The sequence below is a fragment of the Salmo salar genome, chromosome ssa13 (assembly GCF_905237065.1).
Source record: "Salmo salar chromosome ssa13, Ssal_v3.1, whole genome shotgun sequence".
NCBI lineage: Eukaryota > Metazoa > Chordata > Actinopteri > Salmoniformes > Salmonidae > Salmo > Salmo salar.
This window is the reverse complement of record NC_059454.1, coordinates 5,604,934-5,620,527: the sequence shown is the minus strand read 5'-3', so window position 1 is coordinate 5,620,527 and position 15,594 is coordinate 5,604,934. Positions and strand designations below refer to the sequence as shown.

At 42.4% G+C, this 15,594-nt stretch overlaps 1 protein-coding gene across 1 annotated transcript in view; it reads right to left on the bottom strand.

Annotated features, from left to right (window-relative positions):
- Positions 1 to 14,322, bottom strand: part of LOC106596008 (synaptophysin) — a 44,726-nt gene extending 30,404 nt beyond the window's left edge. The window contains exon 1 of the mRNA XM_045692836.1: positions 13,994 to 14,322. The gene's annotated coding sequence lies outside the window, so the exon portion shown is untranslated. The remainder of the gene's footprint in view (positions 1 to 13,993) is intronic.
- Positions 14,323 to 15,594: the final 1,272 nt, after the last annotated feature.

Here is a 15,594-nt window from a genome sequence, read left to right as displayed (position 1 = left end):
CATTCTGAAGGAGAGGAAATCCTTGATCAATACAGAAAAAAATCCTCCCATATGAAATGTGTCATATCGCTCAGAGCCAAGCCTACACTATTGGGCTGTGTGTATAGTCCTGAACCTCCCTTTATTATCAGAGTTATAGGGTCACTCTCATGGTCCCGGGGTGTCCTGAATCTCCCTTTATCAGAGTTATAGGGTCACTCTCATGGCCCTGGCGTGTCCTGAATCTCCCTTTATTATCAGAGTTATAGGGTCACTCATGGTCCCGGGGTGTCCTGAATCTCCCTTTATTATCAGAGTTATAGGGTCACTCTCATAGCCCTGGGGTGTCCTGTATCTCCCTTTATTATCAGAGTTATAGGGTCACTCATGGTCCCGGGGTGTCCTGAATCTCCCTTTATTATCAGAGTTATAGGGTCACTCATGGTCCCGGGGTGTCTTGAATCTCCCTTTATTGTCAGAGTTATAGGGTCACTCTCATAGCCCTGGGGTGTCCTGTATCTCCCTTTATTATCAAAGTTATAGGGTTACTCTCATGGACCTGGGGTGTCCTGAATTCTCATAATGTAATTCTCAGACACTTCCTCTCAAATGCGCGAAGAGCCTGGTGAACCAATGCGTCAAACTTGGCCTTCATTAGCACAATACAGAAAGACTGGGAGAAACTGGGGAAACGAATGAATCCCCACAACACCTTACCTCTAACCCAAGCCTCGCAGTTTTTTTGACTCGCTAAAATTTAATTATGACAAATACTTTACTAAGTAGGTGACTCCCACATAATGCTATGGTCATTTCCACTAAGGCCATTTGAATGGTTGATATTCCAGGCGTATATGCGCTTGGGGACGAGGTTAGTATCCTCACAATGATATCTGACCGTATTACCGTAAACTGAATACGCTACTCAGTCCCTCAGGCCCTCCCCAGGTCAGGCAGCAGCAGACGTCTCCATGGTGAGAGTTGACTATCCCCTTCCACTTGAAGATCTTTGCTGTGACGTCACATGGAACCGTAAACAGTGGGTGCCTCAGTGTGCTGAAGTCAGCAGAAACACAAACCATTAGCGCAGCAAAAGGATGTTACTGCAGAGAGAGTATGTTTGGTAGTTAGAGAGATTGTCATTGGTCTTTAGTGATTGGGAATGGGACACTCAACGGCCTAAGATCCTTAGAAGAAGAGAAGGAGATGAGAGAAGTTATTATTACATGTGATATAACAAACTCAACGGTGTGAAACTGTGATATACTGTACAGGACTACTGCAGGTGTATAGACTACTACAGGTGTATTGGCTACTACAGGAACACTACTGCAGGTGTGTAGACTACTACAGGTAGACTACTACAGGTGTATTGGCTACTACTGGTAGACTACTGCAGGTGTATAGACTACTACAGGTGTATAGACTACTACAGGTGTATAGACTACTACAGGTGTATAGTGTAGACTACTACAGGTGTGTAGACTACTACAGGTGTGTAGACTACTACAGGTGTGTTGGCTACTACAGGAACACTACTGCAGGTGTGTAGACTACTACAGGTGTATAGACTACTGCAGGTGTATAGACTACTGCAGGTGTATAGACTACTGCAGGTGTATAGACTACTACAGGTGTATATAGTATAGACTACTACAGGTGTGTAGACTACTACAGGTGTGTAGACTACTACAGGTGTGTTGGCTACTACAGGAACACTACTGCAGGTGTGTAGACTACTACAGGTAGACTACTACAGGTGTATTGGCTACTACAGGTAGACTACTGCAGGTGTATAGACTACAGCAGGTGTATAGACTACTGCAGGTGTACCGACTACTACAGGTGTATAGACTACTACAGGTGTATAGACTACTACAGTGTATATAGTATAGACTACTACAGGTGTGTAGACTACTACAGGTGTGTAGACTACTACAGGTGTGTAGACTACTACAGGTGTGTAGACTACTAAAGTAGTATTGACTACTACAGGTGTATTGACTACTACAGGTGTATAGACTACTACAGGTGTATAGACTACCGCAGGTGTATAGACTACCGCAGGTGTATAGACTACCGCAGGTGTATAGACTACCACGGGTGTATAGACTACTACGGGTGTATATACTAATACAGCCCAGAGTCATCAGTCACCCTGCATGACCTTATCAGACCAGAGAGCTCTGGCTTTTACCTGTCAGATTCAGAAGGAAACGTCTGTACTGCCTGTCTTCCATTTCATTCAGAACAATACTTGTCTTATTCATAATAAGATAAATACGATTTTCAGTAAGGTGTTTTTAAGCAAAATACACGGCGCTACACTATCACTAGTCAATAATACACGGTGCTACACTATCACTAGTCAATTATACACGGTGCTACACTATCACTAGTCAATAATACACGGTGCTACACTATCACTAGTCAATAATACACGGTGCTACACTATCACTAGTCAATAATACACGGTGCTACACTATCACTAGTCAATAATACACGGTGCTACACTATCACTAGTCAATAATACACGGTGCTACACTATCACTAGTCAATAATAGTGATATCACTACAATATCACTAGTCAATAATACACGCTGCTACACTATCACTAGCTAATAATACACGGTGCTACACTATCACTAGTCAATAATACTTGGTTAATACACGGCGCTACACTATCACTAGCCAATAATACACGGCGCTACACTATCACTAGCCAATAATACACGGCGCTACACTATCACTAGCCAATAATACACGGCGCTACACTATCACTAGCCAATAATACACGGCGCTACACTATCACTAGCCAATAATACACGGTGCTGCACTATCACTAGCTAATAATACACGGTGCTGCACTATCACTAGCCAATAATACACGGTGCTACACTATCACTAGTCAATAATACACGGTGCTACACTATCACTAGTCACGGTGCTACACTATCACTAGTCAATAATACACGGTGCTACACTATCACTAGTCACAGTGCTACACTATCACTAGTCAATAATACACGGTGCTACACTATCATTAGCCAATAATACAAGGTGCTACACTATCACTAGTCAATAATACTTGGTTAAAACACGGTGCTACACTATCACTAGCTAATAATACACGGTGCTACACTATCACTAGCCAATAATACACGGTGCTACACTATCACTAGCCAATAATACACGGTGCTACACTATCACTAGTTAATAATACACGGTGCTACACTATCACTAGTTAATAATACACGGTGCTACACTATCACTAGCCAATAACACACGGTGCTACACTATCACTAGCCAATAATACACGGCGCTACACTATCACTAGCCAATAATACACGGTGCTACACTATCACTAGTTAATAATACACGGTGCTACACTATCACTAGTTAATAATACACGGTGCTACACTATCACTAGCCAATAACACACGGTGCTACACTATCACTAGCCAATAATACACGGCGCTACACTATCACTAGCCAATAACACACGGCGCTACACTATCACTAGCCAATAACACACGGCGCTACACTATCACTAGTCAATAATACACGGCGCTACACTATCACTAGTCAATAATACACGGCGCTACACTATCACTAGTCAATAATACACGGCGCTACACTATCACTAGTCAATAATACACGGCGCTACACTATCACTAGTCAATAATACACTGCGCTACACTATCACTAGTCAATAATACACGGCGCTACACTATCACTAGTCAATAATACACGGCGCTACACTATCACTAGTCAATAATACACGGCGCTAAACTATCACTAGTCAATAATACACGGCGCTACACTATCACTAGTCAATAATACACGGCGCTACACTATCACTAGTCAATAATACACGGCGCTACACTATCACTAGCCAATAATACACGGTGCTACACTATCACTAGCCAATAATACACGGTGCTACACTATCACTAGTCAATAATACACGGTGCTACACTATCACTAGTCAATAATACACGGTGCTAAACTATCACTAGTCAATAATACACTATCACTAGTCAATAATACAAGGTGCTACACTATCACTAGCCAATAATACACGGTGCTACACTATCACTAGCCAATAATACACGGTGCTACACTATCACTAGCCAATAATACACGGTGCTACACTATCACTAGCCAATAATACACGGTGCTACACTATCACTAGTCAATAATACACGGTGCTACACTATCACTAGTCAATAATACACGGTGCTGCACTATCACTAGTCAATAATACACTATCACTAGTCAATAATACACGGTGCTACACTATCACTAGTCAATAATACACGGTGCTACACTATCACCAGTCACAGTGCTACACTATCACTAGTCAATAATACACGGTGCTACACTATCACTAGTCAATAATACACGGTGCCACACTATCACTAGTCAATTATACACGGTGCTACACTATCACTAGTCAATAATACACGGTGCTGCACTATCACTAGTCAATAATACACGGTGCTGCACTATCACTAGTCAATAATACACGGTGCTGCACTGTCACTAGTCAATAATACACGGTGCTGCACTGTCACTAGTCAATAATACACGGTGCTGCACTGTCACTAGTCAATAATACACGGTGCTGCACTGTCACTAGTCAATAATACACGGTGCTGCACTGTCACTAGTCAATAATACACGGTGCTGCACTGTCACTAGTCAATAATACACGGTGCTACACTATCACTAGCCAATAATACACGGTGCTACACTATCACTAGCCAATAATTCCCCCGTGCTACACTATCACTAGCCAATAATACACGGTGCTACACTATCACTAGCTAATAATACACGGTGCTACACTATCACATGTCAATAATACATGGTTAATACACGGTGCTACACTATCACTAGCTAATAATACACGGTGCTACACTATCACTAGTCAATAATACACGGTGCTACACTATCACTAGTCAATAATACACGATGCTACACTATCACTAGTCAATAATACATGGTGCTACATTATCACTAGCCAATAATACACGGTGCTACACTATCACTAGTCAATAATACACGGTGCTACACTATCACTAGCTAATAATACACGGTGCTACACTATCACTAGTCAATAATACATGGTTAATACACGGTGCTACACTATCACTAGTCAATAATACACGGTGCTAGACTATCACTAGTCAATAATACACGGTGCTAAACTATCACTAGTCAATAATACACGGTACTACACTATCACTAGTCAATAATACACGGTGCTAGACTATCACTAGTCAATAATACACGGTGCTACACTATCACTAGTCAATAATACACGGTGCTACACTATCACTAGTCAATAATACACGGTGCTGCACTATCACTAGTCAATAATACACTATCACTAGTCAATAATACACGGTGCTACACTATCACTAGTCAATAATACACGGTGCTACACTATCACCAGTCACAGTGCTACACTATCACTAGTCAATAATACACGGTGCTACACTATCACTAGTCAATAATACACGGTGCCACACTATCACTAGTCAATTATACACGGTGCTACACTATCACTAGTCAATAATACACGGTGCTGCACTATCACTAGTCAATAATACACGGTGCTGCACTATCACTAGTCAATAATACACGGTGCTGCACTGTCACTAGTCAATAATACACGGTGCTGCACTGTCACTAGTCAATAATACACGGTGCTGCACTGTCACTAGTCAATAATACACGGTGCTGCACTGTCACTAGTCAATAATACACGGTGCTGCACTGTCACTAGTCAATAATACACGGTGCTGCACTGTCACTAGTCAATAATACACGGTGCTACACTATCACTAGCCAATAATACACGGTGCTACACTATCACTAGCCAATAATTCCCCGTGCTACACTATCACTAGCCAATAATACACGGTGCTACACTATCACTAGCTAATAATACACGGTGCTACACTATCACATGTCAATAATACATGGTTAATACACGGTGCTACACTATCACTAGCTAATAATACACGGTGCTACACTATCACTAGTCAATAATACACGGTGCTACACTATCACTAGTCAATAATACACGATGCTACACTATCACTAGTCAATAATACATGGTGCTACATTATCACTAGCCAATAATACACGGTGCTACACTATCACTAGTCAATAATACACGGTGCTACACTATCACTAGCTAATAATACACGGTGCTACACTATCACTAGTCAATAATACATGGTTAATACACGGTGCTACACTATCACTAGTCAATAATACACGGTGCTAGACTATCACTAGTCAATAATACACGGTGCTAAACTATCACTAGTCAATAATACACGGTACTACACTATCACTAGCCAATAATACACGGTGCTACACTATCACTAGCCAATAATACACGGTGCTACACTATCACTAGCTAATAATACACGGTGCTACACTATCACTAGCCAATAATACACGGTGCTACACTATCACTAGCCAATAATACACGGTGCTACACTATCACTAGCCAATAATACACGGTGCTACACTATCACTAGCCAATAATACACGGTGCTACACTATCACTAGTCAATAATACACGGTGCTACACTATCACTAGTCAATAATTCACGGTGCTACACTATCACTAGCTAAAAATACACGGTGCTACACTATCATTAGCTAATCGTTTGAAGGCGGTCTCTTCTCTTCTCTTTTACTTTTTAATCCATGTTCCCTCCCCTCTATTCCCCCGTTCGTTCCTCTTATCACCGTTTCCTTATTGCCTTCAGCTATGAGGAAAGAGAGAGCAGAGGAAGACTGTAATTCTGTCCTGTGTTTCCACTATCAGGTCCATTAGTGTAGTACAGCCCGCAGCCCGCAGCCGTAGAGCCGCTTCACCACTACCGCGCCAGGGATTCACTCTCTTTTCACATCTTACCAGCAACATTCATTATCTGTTTGCCTGCGCAGTTCAATGTATTTATTTTTTTAAAACCCCCAGGTTTTCTACCTATCTAATATAATAGAGCAGCAGAGCCTGCAGTGACCGGTCAGGCAGCGGTACACCGAGGTACCAATCAATACGACTGGAGACTTTAGAGAAAGGATATATATATATATATATATATATATATATATATATCTGTGTATATACAGCTGGCTATAGCTGCTACGAGGAAAAACGTCGTGGAGAAAGAGGCTGGAATTATGAAGGTATGCCGTTGAAACAAATGAAGCATTTTGTTTTGGGCGACGTTTGTTGTTTGAGGCTATTTTGTAATCTATTTGCTATAGTTACCATTTCACCATGTATTCAACAAGACGCGTTCTGCTCTATTCAGAACATACCTTACTAGGTTATTGCTCTGCTGCCATAATGAACAAAGCAAGGTTAGTCTTTTATGTGATCCATTTATGTCAGAAGCTATTGTCCTCCAATACATTGCATTTGCCCCGGGTCCGATCAGTCTCGCCGTTTACTAGCTATTTAACCCATATAGACGTAGACTACCACGAGTCCCTATGCTGTCCCCTGCTAAAACACTAGCTCCTCACAAAGATATCCAAATGAACCATCTGATGTCTTCAACACATCTTGCCAAGGATTACCAAGCGATTATTTACACTACTGATTTACACCCAAACCAACATAACTCCGTATTGCATTAGCCTGCAGCAGCGTATGTGGGCATAGTATTACTGCTAATCTGTTTTGCCCAGAGGCCGTGTGATAGTACAATCTGTCTGCCCTGTGATAGTGGATAGTCTGTCTGCCCTGTGATAGTGGATAGTCTGTCTGCCCTGTGATAGTGGATAGTCTGTCTGCCCTGTGATAGTGGATAGTCTGTCTGCCCTGTGATAGTGGAAAGTCTGTCTGCCCTGTGATAGTGGAAAGTCTGTCTGCCCTGTGATCGTGGATAGTCTGTCTGCCCTGTGATAGTGGATAGTCTGTCTGCCCTGTGATAGTGGATAGTCTGTCTGCCCTGTGATAGTACACAGTCTGTCTGCCGTGTGATAGTACACAGTCTGTCTGCCGTGTGATAGTACACAGTCTGTCTGCCCTGTGATAGTACACAGTCTGTCTGCCCTGTGATAGTACACAGTCTGTCTGCCCTGTGATAGTACAGTCTGTCTGCCCTGTGATAGTACACAGTCTGTCTGCCCTGTGATAGTGGATAGTCTGTCTGCCCTGTTTATGAGCAGTGGGTTAAAGGCTATACTTCTGGAAAAGGCTCAGCCATCACAGAAGAGTGTTTCTTACAAATATCTGTGAATGTGCTCTAGGCGTGCTCTGTGTGTGTGTATGCGAAAGTGAGAGTGTATGTGGGCTGAATGCTTGTGTTTTGTGTGTGAGCAACCTGGTCTCAGAGTATTTCCTATTATTCAGTACGTAAATCCGAGATACTCCATTTAGTATGATACTAGTATGGTACGTTCCGTATGGAATGTATTAATTTGTGGATGTCCATCACCCATTTAGTATGATACTGTATGTTACTAATTACAATTCGTATTATATGATACCAATTTGAAAAATGTACATCAAGGCTTGATATAAACTTTTTATATAGTAGGACTGATTTAGACCCCCCAAAAATGGTCCTAATTATTATCATGATATTATTATTATTATTATTATTGTTATTATTATCTCTGGTATTGACAATGGAAGGCTGCTGGTCTCTGATCAGGCACTGTATAATATCTCCTGCCGTTGTGTCCTTGAGCAAGGCACTTAACCACCCACCCCCACAAAGTAAAATACTGCACTGATAGGCTACTGGGTGGTCCGTCAACCCTCCCATCTGGAGAGGTACTGGGTGGTCCGTCAACCCTCCCATCTGGAGAGGTACTGGCTGGTCCGTCAACCCTCCCATCTGGAGAGGTACTGGGTGGTCCGTCAACCCTCCCATCTGGAGAGGTACTGGGTGGTCCGTCAACCCGTCCCATCTGGAGAGGTACTGGGTGTGCAGGCTTTTGATCCAACCCTGCTCAAACACACCAGAGTCAGTTTATTAAGGTCCTGTTGAGCAGCTGATTTTGTACGATGTTTTGTTTCGAGCAGACATGGGACATGACGGTGACGTTAATATATGCTAATAGCTAAATAGTTAACTAGCGAGATAACCAGCCAAACTAAACAATATGTTTTCAATTGGCTAGGCTATATCATTATTTTACGTGCTGTGCAATGTCTCACGCGCTCACGCTTCTCTGGCAACGGCCCACTGGCAAACACGCAGGTGATGTACACCATGACTTTTCCAGGATTTTCATTGTGTAACAGTTAAGCTTCCGTCCCTCTCCTCGCCCCAACCTGGGCTCGAACCAGGGACCCTCAGCGCACATCAACAACTGACACCCACGAAGCATCGTTACCCATCGCGCCACAAAAGCCACGGCCCTTGCAGTGCAAGGGGAACAACTACTTCAGGTCGCAGAGCGGGTGACGTCACCTGATTGAAATGCTACTAGCGCGCACCACCGCTAACTAGCTAGCCATTTCACATCGGTTACACTTGCGGACCAAAAATGTGCTTTAACTGGTCAAATAACTCACTAACTAGCAATGAATATCTGTCTGCCCTGTGATAATCTCAAAAACGCATCTTGTGACTGCGTGATTGAATGACTGCTCGTTCCTGTCAATGCATGCCTACAATAATTTAACACATCGCATCCACTTCGATCCCATTCTGAGCAGGATAGCCTAATTGTTTGTGTCACGTCCTGACCCTAGTAAGATGTCATTTTCTATAGTAGAGTAGGTCAGGGCGTGACAGGGGGTGTTTTGGGTTGTTCTATGTTTTCTATTTCTACGTTTAAGTTCTAGTTTTTCTATTTCTATGTTGGGGTTGTTTGGGTTGATCTCCAATTGGAGGCAGCTGATCCTCGTTGCCTCTGATTGGAGATCATATTTAAGTAGGGGTTTTTCTTCCTGGGTTTTTGTGGGTAGTTGTTTTCCGTTTTGTATGTGTTACCTGACAGAACTGTTTGTGGTCGTTTTGTTGTTTTTGTTAAGTGTTTCATGAATAAAGTAAATATGAGCACTCTACACGCTGCGCCTTGGTCACCTTTAGACGACCCGCGTTGCAGTTTGATAATTTGATTTCTTGTGTGATTTGTTTTTAACTTGTCCATTTGGACAGCATAAATCTATAATCTGCTTGTCCCAACTATTTTTTTTTTTTTACTTGCAAGCGGACAAGCGTTAATGTCGAGCCCTGTACAATATGTTACAAATTTGCTAAACGTATGATATGTTACGAATTCTAGCTAGGTGGCTAACGTTAGCTAGCTTGCTAATGTTAGCTAGGCTAGGGTTTAGTGTTAAGGTTAGGGTTAAGTTTAGGAGTTGGCTAAAAGGGTTAAGGTTAGGGGAAGGGTTAGCTATCATGCTAAGTAGTTGCAAAGTAGCTAAAAAGTAGTAAGTAGTTGAATAGTTGTTAATTAGCTAAAATGCTAAAGATGACCTTGACGAGATTCTTACTCGCAATCTTTCGTTTTTGCCGTAAATAGACCATCGGTCTTATGTAACATATCAAACTAAATGGAGTGTTCTTTCGGATTTACGTACAAAATAATACGAACTGCTCTGAGACCAGGTTGCAACGAGAGAGCGAGCTGCTGGTAAAAGTCACTCTGAACTGAAGGTATGATCTACTGGTTCATTTGTAAACAACATGGCAACACTGAAAGTGTCGGTTAAGCTATATCAGAGCAGAGAAGTGTCTGCAGTAAGTAGTAATCTACCCTGCAGTAGGCTAATCATCTAGAGAACGTGTATGTATAAACCAATAAAATACACCATTTATTTATCTTTTTGTTGTTGTTGAATTGTACACAATGATGTATAATTTTGATTATATTATTTTCCTAGAGTTCATCATACCAACCAATGGATGCCTTATAGACGTGTACTGCTTCAGTATATACAGTGTCTTCGGGAAGTATTCAGACCCTTTGACTTTTTCCACATTTTGTTACGTTACAGCCTTATTTTAAAATTTATAAAATTAATGTTTTTCTTCATCAATCTATACAAACCAAGATTGAAATCTTTGGCCTGAATGCAAAGCGTCACATTTAGAGAGAACCTGGCACCATCCCTACGGTGAAGCATGGTGGTGGCAGCATCATGCTGTGGGGATGTTTTTCAGCGACAGGGACTGGGACACTAGTCAGGATCGAGAGAAAGATGAACGGAGCAAAGTACAGAGAGATCCTTGATGAAAACCTTCTCCAGAGCGCTCAGGGCCTCAGACTGGGGCGAAGGTTCACCTTCCAATAGGACAACGGCCCTAAGCACTGCCAAGACAAAGCAGGAGTGGCTTCGGAACAAGTCTCTGAATGTCCTTGAGTGGCCCAGCCAGAGCCCGGACATGAACCCAATCGAACATCTCTGGAGAGACCTCAAAATAGCTGTGCAGCGACGCTCCCCAGCCAACCTGACAAAGTTTGAGAGGATCTGCAGAGAAGAATGGGAGAAACTCCCCAAATACAGGTGTGACAAGCTTGTAGCTTCATACCCAAGAAGACTCGAGGCTGTAATCGCTGCCAAAGGAGCTTCAACAAAGTAATGAGTAAAGGGTCTGAATACTTATGTTAATGTGATATTTCAATTATTGTTTTTTTATACATTTGAAAAAAAATCTAAAACCTGTTTTTGCTTTGTCATTATGGGGTATTGTGATGTCATTATGGGGTATTGTGATGTCATTATGGGGTATTGGGATGTCAATATGGGGTATTGTGATTAGATTGATGAGGAAAAATAACAATTTAATCAATTTTAGAATAAGTCTGTAATGTAACAAAATGTGGAAAGAGTCAAGGGGGTCTGAATACTTTCCGAATGCAATGTATAATATATATATATCTAGATCGATGTGAAAAAACTGGACTGGCCTCCACAGAGCCCTGACTTCAGCTCCATCGAAAACCTTTGGGATGAATTGGAACACCGACTGCGAGCCAGGCCTAAATGCCCAACATCATTACCCTACCTCACTAATGCTCTTGTGGCTGAATGGAAGCAAGTCCCTGCAGCAATGTTCCAACATCTAGTGGAAAGCCTTCCCAAAAGAGTGGAAGCTGTTATAGCAGCAAAGGGGGGATGAACTCCATATTAATGTCCATGATTTTGCAATGAGATGTTGGATGAGCAGCCGTCCACGTACTTTTGGTCATGTAGTGTACGTGTCTGAAAGACAGGCCTATGTTTCTGGGTGATCTAACGGTGTGATGTCCAATTAGATGCGAGGCCAATAGAGGGTCATCCTTTATTATCCGTGCTTACGCTGTCAGCATTTACCTGAACTCCTCCATCCACACTTTCTCTCCTTCTCTTCTATTCTGTTCTCCTCTCCTCTCCTATTCTGTACTCCTCTCCTCTCCTCTTCTATTCTGTACTCCTCTCCTCTACTATTCTGTACTCCTCTCCTCTTCTATTCTGTACTCCTCTCCTCTCCTATTCTGTACTCCTCTCCTCTCCTATTCTGTACTACTCTCCTCTCCTATTCTGTACTACTCCCCTCTTCTATTCTGTACTCCTCTCCTCTCTTTCAATATCATACCTACTCAGCTTTTCCTGACCAACAACCAATAATCTTTCCCCTCCATTCTGTTGTGTTCTCTTGTCTTCTACAGCACCATGCCCATACTAAATGACTCTACATTACCTTACCTCTCGATCACACAAGCAGCTCTCTCCTAAGTTTCCCTGCTATCTGATTGTTTTATTTGTCTTTGATAAGTCCGGACCGGTGACCTAGTTACTGTCCCAATGTCCGCTTTATGCGTGTTCCTAGAAGGGTGTTGCCACATGGTAAGCAACGTAGTCTTGTTCAGTTCTCCATGTCAACAGCTGACTTATGATTGGCTTATGATTATGTAACCCTCAAACCGTAACAATATGTTTGTTTCCATGAATCTATATGGATATGTGCTGCTTCATTGAGGGAAAGTTTAACTTACAGTACTATGACTGTGATACTTTACAGTACTATGACTGTGATACTTTACATGACTACGACTGTGATACTTTACATGACTACGACTGTGATACTTTACATGACTACGACTGTGATACTTTACAGTACTATGACTGGGATACTTTACAGTACTATGACTGGGATACTTTACAGTACTATGACTGTGATACTTTGCAGTACTACGACTGTGATACTTTACAGTACTACGACTGTGATACTTTACAGTACTACGACTGGGATACTTTACAGTACTACGACTGGGATACTTTACAGTACTACGACTGGGATACTTTACAGTACTACGACTGGGATACTTTACAGGACTACGACTGGGATACTTTACAGGACTACGACTGGGATACTTTACAGGACTACGACTGTGATACTTTACAGCAGAGGTGGGACCAAGTCACAAGTAAGTCTCAAGTCTTAGCACTCAAGTCTCATGTCAAGTCCCAAGTCAAGACAGGCAAGTCCAAGTCAAGTCTCAAGTCCAAAACTTTGAGTTTCGAGTCCTAAACAAATCATAATGTGCTCTTTACCATTTAACAAGAGTAATAGTTAGTATATTACATTTACGCAAATCATGAATGCTTTTAAAAATATGTATTTTTAATACTTTCCAAATAAACGTTATATTTCCATGGAAATACATGGGTAGCCATGAGAAAGACTCCCACCCCCTTTCCCATAGTGATCGACTATTGAGGATCGCTATAAGGCCCAATTGGGCGATGTAGGCTTGTACACAATCGCCCAACCTTAACACACACTCTCTCTCTGTGTGGTTACAGTAGGCTAACGTATGTCAATGGTTTTAGGAACAGCAGTAACATCAGGCAGGATTTAGGCTACCAGCTGCCGAGCCAGATGTAGCTCAATCTTGGGTGCAATGACCATGTTCCCTCACTGACTGACTGTGCAGAGGCTCATTGATTTAACGTTACGTTAGCCTACATGATACACCAGTAAAGTAATAAAATATATAGCCGTCGGCTATATTAGCCACGACTTACCGTTCTTTGTGCAGCTTCAAATGTCGAACAAAGTTGGAAATTGTTGCGCCTCCGTCTGTAATTTTCTTCCCGCATGTTTTTGCAAGCTGCGATACGTTTTTTAAAATATTTTTTATGACTATAGCGTAGTCTTTATATCCAAAAATGAATAATTTAGTGTATCATCTCTCCAAGGGCTCCGTCTGAATTCACCCGCCGACGTTCCTCTGTAAAGCTTAAGTGTGTGAGGTAGTTAACTGTAGATAAACTTGAGCTATAAAATCTCTCCAGAGGCCTGGAACTCCGTGGTCTTGTCTTCTTCTCTCTATTCCAACGTGTCTCGTGGTTTTAAGTAGTAGCCTTTTATTATTGAGTTGAACTCTGTCTGTCTGTCTGTCTGTCTGTCTGTCTGTCTGTCTGTCTGTCTGTCTGTCTGTCTGTCTGTCTGTCTGTCTGTCTGTCTGTCTGTCTGTCTGTCTGTCTGTCTGTCTGTCTGTCTGTCTGTCTGTCTACAAATCACAATGTGACTGACTGACTAACTATCTGACTACGAATCCTCATTCAGCCACAGTTCCTTGTTCTAACAGGGTGCTGCATGGTTTCTAGCCTGTCTCTCTGTGTGTGTGTGTATGGTTCTAGCCTGTCTCTGTGTGTGTATGGTTCTAGCCTGTCTCTGTGTGTGTCTGTTTCTAGCCTGTCTTTCTCTCTGTGTGTGTGTGTGTGGTTTCTAGCCTGTCTTTCTCTCTGTGTGTGTGTGTGTGGTTCTAGCCTGTCTTTCTGTGTGTGTGTGTGTGTGTGTGTGTGTGTGTGGTTCTAGCCTGTCTTTCTGTGTGTGTGTGTGTGTGTGGTTCTAGCCTGTCTTTCTGTGTGTGTGTGTGTGTGGTTCTAGCCTGTCTTTCTGTGTGTGTGTGTGTGTGTCTGGTTCTAGCCTGTCTTTCTGTGTGTGTGTGTCTGTTTCTAGCCTGTGTGTGTGTGTGTGTGTGGTTCTAGCCTGTCTCTGTGTGTGTCTGTTTCTAGCCTGTCTTTCTGTGTGTGTGTGTCTGTTTCTAGCCTGTCTTTCTCTCTCTCTGTGTGTGTGTGTGTGTCTCTGTGTGTGTGTGTGTGGTTCTAGCCTGTCTCTGTGTGTGTGTGTGTGTGTGTGTGTGTGTGTGTGTGTGTGTCTGTTTCTAGCCTGTCTCTGTGTGTGTGTCTGTTTCTAGCCTGTCTGTGTGTGTGTCTGTTTCTAGCCTGTCTTTCTGTGTGTGTGTGTGTCTGTTTCTAGCCTGTCTCTGTGTGTGTGTCTGTTTCTAGCCTGTCTTTCTGTGTGTGTGTCTGTTTCTAGCCTGTCTTTCTGTGTGTGTGTGTGTCTGTTTCTAGCCTGTCTTTCTCTCTCTCTGTGTGTGTGTGTGGTTCTAGCCTGTGTGTGTGTGTGTGTGTGTGTCTGTTTCTAGCCTGTCTTTCTGTGTGTGTCTGTTTCTAGCCTGTGTGTGTGTGTGTGTGTGTGTGCGTGCGTGTGTGTGTGTGTGTGTGTGTTTCTAGCCTGGATTCCAGGATTTTATCTAAAGGCAATTCCAGAGTGACACTAAGATTCACTTTTTCACTTTAAAATGTTATACAAAGCAAAAACTTTGATTGCAAAGTTT